Below are 8,349 nucleotides of genomic sequence, written 5' to 3'. Positions count from 1 at the left end.
TATTTAGTGTGATCTTATTTTATCTATTCAATAACCTATTTATGTATTCATTAATTTTTGCTGATAGTCCTATCTGATTTTTTATCTGAATATATGAAGCATACGCTAAAAAAGAAAACGATCGGTCCATGAAAATCTGGATGCAATAAATGATAAATAGTAAGTAAATTATCATAACGTTTAATGCGATGCTGGAACCAACGCAAAGAATATAATATGAAGCTTATGACGAAGTCTTTACAAAGCTAAAGAAAAAAAGAAAGAAAATAAAAATATACATAAATATACATATATATATATATATATATATATATATTTACGTATATATATACTTGTATGTATGTATATTGTCTGGCGTTAACCGTAATAAATTTGAGTTTCATGATGTCTAGTTATCAGTGTGTTATATCCAAGTGAAACGTCTTCGTTAAGACCAAGGGCAGACCAGGGTTCTGCCTCTCTTCCAATTCAACGTGAGACGAGAACAAAAGGAACAAAATCTACTTCAATTTGACAAAATCCCGTGGGGGTAGAAGACCACCAAGAAGGCTGGCGAATACCTCCCCCCCCCCACACACACACATATTAGAGCAGCATTTCACTACATGGAAGAGGATATGAGGAAGAAAATAATTGAAAATCTGATTCGTCCTGGAATATGCAGCGATGATAAGGTCACCATATCTAAGTATATAAAATGATTAGATGATACACAGAGCAGCAACCAAGATAGTCTAAACGACAAGACACATGAAGAAGCCTGGAATTCCTACATTGAGGGAACGAAGAGAGAGAGCCGACATGATAATAATATTTACATTAAAAAGAGATATAGAAAAACTGACTAACGATTTTCTAGTATACAACTAGGTAATCACACGCGCGCGCACACACACACAAACACACGCACCAATTCATGAAGAACAGAATGTATTTGAATAATCCAATATATACTGGAACCCGAAATTATTAATACTTATTATGAAAAAAAGTTACCGATGAGTGTGAATGTGAAAGCATGCATACACAGTCACAGCCACAATTAGAATTGGCTACATTTCTAGAAATAGAGTAATTTGTGTATAGGGCTTGGCAGCCTTTAAAAATGAATGACAACATTATGAAAATAAACTCCGATTGAAAAAATAATACACAGATATATATACTGTACATATATACATATATATATATACATACATATATATATATACATACATATATATATATATATATATATATATATATATATATATATATAAATATATATATATATACATATATTATGTATATAAACCCTTGTAATCACCAAAACATTGTAACTCCCTCCCTGAGGATGACCGAGTAAGGTCGAAATACGTATTGCAGAAAATAAAAAAGAGAAAACCACACCTATTTGGAACCAGCACAGAAACTTGTTGCACGAGACAAATTAAAGCTTCAATATAAGGTCAACAACGCCATTGTCGCTGTAGACTTCTTGAAATCATATATATATATATATATATATATATATATATATATATATATATACATATATATACGTATATATATACATATATATATACACACATATATATATATATATATATATATATATATATATATATATATATATATATGTATATATACATATATATATATATATATATATACATACATCAAGGGCTTTTTCGCCCTTACAAAGGAGGTAGCTAAATCAAAAGGCAAGTACTAACTCCCACCCACCACACTTTCTTCACTCTCATCTTAGCTCCTCATGGATGACAGGTCATCCCTTTATCCCGCCCACTGCCCTAGGTCAGAAGTAATGCAGCAAGACACAGCACATCCACAGCAAGGCCGCTTCCCTTAATCGGCCACCCTCCCCCATCTCCGTTCCCTCATGCAGAAAAGGGAGAGGACGAGGAGAAATCCCTTTGGGCTGCGTCAAAATATCATTCATACATAACTACTCTCTACCCCCATCTCCCACCCTCTCCCTTGCATCACAGTATCATCCATACACACCCGTTCTCCACTCATCCCTATCTCTTGTCTTCTCCCTTCCTTCCTCAACAGACATTCTTCTCTTGCTCAATGCCCCTTCCACCTCATCCATCCATCTTATCCTCGGTCGTCCCCTAAAGTTCACTCCCCCCACCTCTGCCTTCCACACCTCTTTTACCAACCTTTCTTTACTCATTCTCTCCATGTGTCCAAACCATCCCAATACTCTTTCATCAGCCCTATCTGCCATCTTCTTTTCTGCACCAGCTCTCCTCCTCACCTTCTCGTTTCTCACTCTATCCAACCTTGTAACCCCTGCCACACTTCTAAGACATTTCTTCTCAAACACATTAAAAAATTTCCTCTCTGCCTCTCTTAAATTCCAGGTGTCTGTCCCATACAGTGCCGTCGGCACAATAACCCCTTTATATAGTCTCCTTTTTGCATCCATTACCAAATGCGTGTTTCTCATGACACTTTTTAATCCCCAAAGACATTTACTTGCTTCTCTCAGTCTATAATTTACTTCTACCGCCATTCCTCCCTTCCCTGCCACATGTGACCCCAAATGTCTAAAGTTACCCAATTCCAGCGTCTCTCCTTTTAGATTTACTTCCAACTCGCTGCCATCCTCTCCTCTTGCGCATCCCATCACCTCAATTTTACCCACATTTACCCTCAAATTCTTCCTATCACATAGCCTCACAAACTCCGTCACTATCTCCCTTAACCCTTCCTCTGACACTGACACAAGTGCAGTGTCATCACCTCCCTCTTTTCTCAAGTTGATTGATTGATTGATTGATTTATGAAATTTTTGGCTCGAAGGCCTTTTCTCAAGTTTCTTTAGCCATCTCCAGTCCACTACCCATTACTCTCGCCTTTACCTTCCGCACCACCCAATCTATGTACACATTGAACAGCCATGGCGACATGACACATCCGTGCTCTCGATTTCCAGTTCTAACATAGGCTATACTACTCTCATAAAAACTCTTGACTGCCCAAGGGTAGATGTACTCGTACTAGTACTGCTGCTACTACTACTTCTGTTACTGTAGTAGTAGTAGTAGTAGTAGTAGTAGTAGTAGTAGTAGTAGTAGTAGTAGTAGTAGTAGTAGTAGTATAGTAGTAGTAGAGATGTAGACTGTCATTCTCACTCCTAAGATCAGCCCTCCTATGGCTGAGAGGTACCAGGCCCACCGCCCAAATCAGCACATATACAAAACCTAGATTTTGAGCAGACGGTGGTTCAGAGTAGGATAAATGAACTTTTGCATTAGGCATTATTAGAAACAATTAAACAAATAAATAGATAAAGAAAAGGGTCGTCGACCACAGTCATTGGCGGGAGAGGGGCCAATGAACTGTGTCTGTGGGAGACAGACCCTGCTGCTTCCACCACATATCGTTTTTATACTTAAAAAAATAGTAGTAGTAGTAGTAGTAGTAGTAGTAGTAGTAGTAGTAGTAGTAGTAGTAGTAGTAGTAGTAGTAGTAGTAGTAGTAGTAGTAGTAGTAGTAGCAGCAGCAGCAGCAGTAGTAGTAGTAGTAGTAGTAGTAGTAGTAGTAGTAGTAGTAGTAGTAGTAGTAGTAGTGTGAGTGCCTTGGCTTCGGCACCCCTAGTCCGTTTTGGGTTTCTCTTCGTTTATTTTCAGACTTTAGTTGCTCCGTGTTTCCAGAGGTTCGCTTCCGGGTCCTCTGCTTTAGCATCGAACATTAATAGTTTCTTGAGGACCTCGTCTTTGTTTTCCGGGTAGGGTTCTTGGAGCAGTCTGTTTCGGGCTCTGATCGATGATATCTCATTGCACTCTAGTAAGAAATGCTCGTGGTTTTCTTCGCTCTGCCCGCATAAGTCGCGGAATAGAATGGCAGAGTCTAGGTTATTTTCATAAATTTCCTCTTCCGTTTTTATTTCTGATTTCCACTGCCTGTAGTGCGATAAGGAGGGTTTTCTTGCCAGTTCAGCTTTCAAAATGTCTATATCAATATTGTTTAACCTAGTTTTGATTTTTTTTATATCGTTTTGAGACCCTCTAGGTTTTAATTTAGCTTCTGAAAGTAAGATCGAAGTTGTCTGGCCCAATAATTTCCTTGTCTTTCAAATAGGTCTTGAAAAATGAGCTTGACTATATATAGAATGTTCCCTTATCTTCATCTTGCGTATGAGAGCTTGTTTTGCATATCTCTAGTGTAAACTGAGGAAGATCCGATCTCCGCTCTCAGGACTGCTGCTGGTGTATAATCTGGTGTTCTGAATATTATTTTGTATGCCTTGTTCTCTATTGTCTGCAGCCTGTTGAGTTCACTTTTTGTAAAGAAGATTGCTTCAGTTGAGTGTCTCACTTATTGCCGTACAATCCGAACATAACCGATACCAGCCTGACATACCTACAATCCCCAAACAAGGACGGTTTTTTCTCAAATGCACACTTCTATATATACTGTATATGGTTGCATTATTTGAACTATTTTCTTTGAAATGTGTGATTTCCATGTAATATGATCAAAGAGAAGTTACGTTTTTATCCTCTGCAAAATTACAGATCACAGCTACTATTTGACCCAGCCCGCCGTCTATGATCACTGGTGGTATGGATCAAACTACACTCTTTTAAGTTTCTTACAATTGTGATATTAGTGTAATAGACTGCATATAGTTGAATTATTTAAACTATTTTCTTTAAAATGTGTTACGTCATACTGCAGAGTTCTTTGGTCAAATTACATGAAAATCACACATTTTAAAGAAAATAGTTGAAATAATTCAACTATATGCAGTCTATTACACTAATAACACAACAGTAAGAAACTTAAAAAGAGTGTAGTTTGATCCATACCACCAGTGATCATAGACGGTGGGCTGGACGAATCGTAGCTGTGTTCGGTAATTTTGCAGAGGAAACTTCTCTTTGATCATATTACATGGAAATCACACATTTTAAAGAAAATAGTTCAAATAATGCAACCATATATATATATAGAAGTGTGCATTTGAGCAAAAACCGTCCTTGTTTGGGTTTTGTTGGTATGTTCGGCTTTTATCGGTTTTGTTCGGTTCGGCAATTAGTGAGAGCGGAGAAGACAAGGGATGGCGACATTTTTCCAGAACACTTTGCCGATGTTGATCCTGTTGCAGCACCTTGCCGTTATTGAGGCTGTTTGATTAACAAACGAGTTTGCTTGGCTGAAGATGTTATTTATGTATTCTTTGAGACATTTCCTCTTATTAGTTATTTTTATTCCTAAATATGTTATAGAGTCCGTGACTTTCATTCCACTAATTTCTTTTGGGGACTCTGCTGGGTTATAGGTTAGGATATTGCTCTTTGCTTTGTTTACTCTAAATTACATTTTTTCCCAATCTCGTTAGCAATGCGAGTGCTAATTTGCACCGCTTCATCTACAGAATTTGTTTATATGAGTCCGTCATCAGCAAAGAAGATTGAAGTTAATTGTGTGATATGGTGTTTGAAGCCTACTAGGTGGAGGTCAAAGTGGTTGATGATCAAATATGTTATCAGTAGGAAAAATTGTTGTGGAGCTTCTTCAAAACAGAATATCTGGAGTTATGACGTCATATCGGTAAATTACTCTAAAATTCCCGTTCAAAGCCTAATTTCCTAGTGTATTTCATTTACCTATATCTTTTTCTAATTCATACTATATTATATATTTTAACTTTCTTGAATCGAGCACGTTTACTTTTATTGTGGTTAAAAAGCGAATAGGAAAATCTAAATTCATCCTTTCTCTCGACTTCATTTCGTACTGGCAAAGTTATGCCTTAAATTGTTTTCTTTTATAATTTTCAAGCAGTTAGAGAATATATTTAAGACCGACTTTAAGAAAGTGCATACGTTTACCGATGCTATACTGGGACTACATTGGATCTGGTGGTATAGTTTGACTTCTGTGAAGCACTACAGGTTTGCTTCTTACTGAAGGGGCACCATGAAGATGAATTAAACAACTTTAGGGAAGCCATAACGAAATCCTATGTAACTTTCAGTAGGGCAAAAGTTAATCGAGGTCGCATTCTTCAAGTAGATTGAAAATAAATAGATAAGTATATTAATAAATAAATAATGATGATAGATAAATAGGGATACTCATTATCAAGTGGGTATCAAGCATTTTGGCTCCTTCTAGAACATAACTATAAAAACACAAATGATTGAAATAACATGGCGGCATCCAAAACGAAAATATTTGTACTCTACATTATGGAAGTAGCTCAATTGCGTTGATTCTTTTTAATAAAGCTGTGCCACAGAGATAAATACAAATAGACTGCTACCCAAAATAAAGATAGGCACCTGTATGATCTAAAGCGGCCCATACACGATCAATTATATTGCGCAATTTCATTGTCAATACTCTGAATTGACAATTAAATTGACCGTGTATGGGCGATAGGTGGTGGACGTATCACTTACTTTATAAGAACATATAAGAATGAGACTGCGAGAAACCATGAGGCCTACACTAGGCAGTTCCATGTCAATTAGGGTTTGTTTTATATTATCTGAACTCAACTGTTGTTTGAATTTCCATGAGGAACTAGGCAGTGGATGTAGACCTGAATGAGGTTGATATGAATTGTTGGTATTGTTTCACATTTCCTTGTTGTCTGATGTTTATGCTTCCAACTGTTCTGAAGATAAGTTTCTTGATTACTCTATGATGTTTGGGATCATCACTGGAATTCTGTACAAGGAAATCCAGCAAGATGATCATCCAAGAGAATTATATCTCTGGTGTTTATCTTCAAATTCCACTATCTTCATATCCACCTAGAGATCCCTATGAGTAAAGGATTTAGTCTTTGTAATAGACCCAAGATCTATCTCTGCCAACTTCAACTATCTTTTTTTTTCTATCAAGGATGGCTGACAACTGGCAACTGCTCCTTACTCCTACCAGCCAATGACAAACAGATCCACACTAATACTGTACATTACGGACAACAGTCCAATATTTTTTTTTCCCATTGAAAGACCTTTGGAAGGGCCAAAGACTGTTGGTATCTACCATGGGGTTGCAGGTTTTCAAACATCTCTCTAGCTGCACCTTTTACCTTTTCCTCTCTGCCCCGACTCACCCCTTCCTCTCTTAACTTCCCTCCAAACATTTCTTTTATTCTTTTAAATTTTTTCAATCATACTCCTTATCTTACATCTGCTTTTCTCTTTGCTTCCTGTATCATACATTTTACTTCTCGTTTTTGTTTTGTTTTTTCTTCTCGTATGCCTCCTAAGTCCTTTGTAACCAATCTCTTAATGCTCACTTCTCTTCTACTACCAACTTCATTTCATTATCCCACCAATCACTATTTATCCTTCTGTGCCCTCCCAACCTCCTCATTCAACATACAATCTTTGCACACCTTGTCACTTCCTCCTTGAAACATAACCATTCCTCTTCCAACCTCTACTCTATCTTTCACCACCTCCCACAATTCTCACAGCTTCTGGTATTCCATTTCCTTTCTCAATAAAATGGTTTACTCTAAGCACCTCTCTACATTCTGCACTTTTCCTTTTCTCCACCTATCCTACATTCTCAAAAAATTATTTGACATTCCCCCATTCTCTCTTCAAAGAGCATAGATATTCAGAACTCTTCCTATCCTTCCTTTAGATACCACCAGTCCATTAAAGCATTATCAACCACCTTTCTGTCTACCATCCCTTCCCATGTGTACTTATGCTTGATTTTCTTCTCAAACACTGTTAGCTATCATCAATTCTCTTTTTAAACACATTTCCATAATCAACTCTATGATTTTTACCTGGAACTCCAAAATTCCCAACCACCCTCTCTATAAGTTCATCCCCTACTCTAGCATCGAGATTGCCCAGTACTACTACATTGGCATCCCAAAACTCTCTTAGCACTCTTTTTAATTTATTCAAAAAGCCTCCCTTTCCTCAGCATGCTTCTCACTGCTAGGCCTATATGCACTCACAAAAACCCATATCTATCATCCCAATTTCACCTTCATCCACATCCACTTCAGTACAAGTCAAATTCTCATGTGTAGCATTGGCTGCCATATGCATGATGCATCACACTACTTGTATAATAAAATAAAAAGTCACTGCTGTATTACTTGTTCTCTTTTACTCCGAGTAATAATAAACACAGAAAACATGATCAAACCAGTTCACAGAATCCAGGGTTAACTCATGTACAACTACAAAAAAAATATATATACAATCAAGACGCTGATGCTGGCATCCTCATGTACCCACTTGCGCCACATGATGTCTGCATAGGCGTCATTGTACCAAAGTGGTTAATCTTGAAGATATTCCTTTCACTCTACCTTGCGCTTTCCTATCTCATCACTTACAGCAG

The sequence above is a fragment of the Oratosquilla oratoria genome, chromosome 29 (assembly GCF_046742065.1).
Source record: "Oratosquilla oratoria isolate Oo_2021 chromosome 29, ASM4674206v1, whole genome shotgun sequence".
Taxonomy (NCBI): Eukaryota; Metazoa; Arthropoda; class Malacostraca; order Stomatopoda; family Squillidae; genus Oratosquilla; species Oratosquilla oratoria.
The sequence above is the reverse complement of the archived record's forward strand: the minus strand, read 5'-3'. Positions refer to the sequence as shown.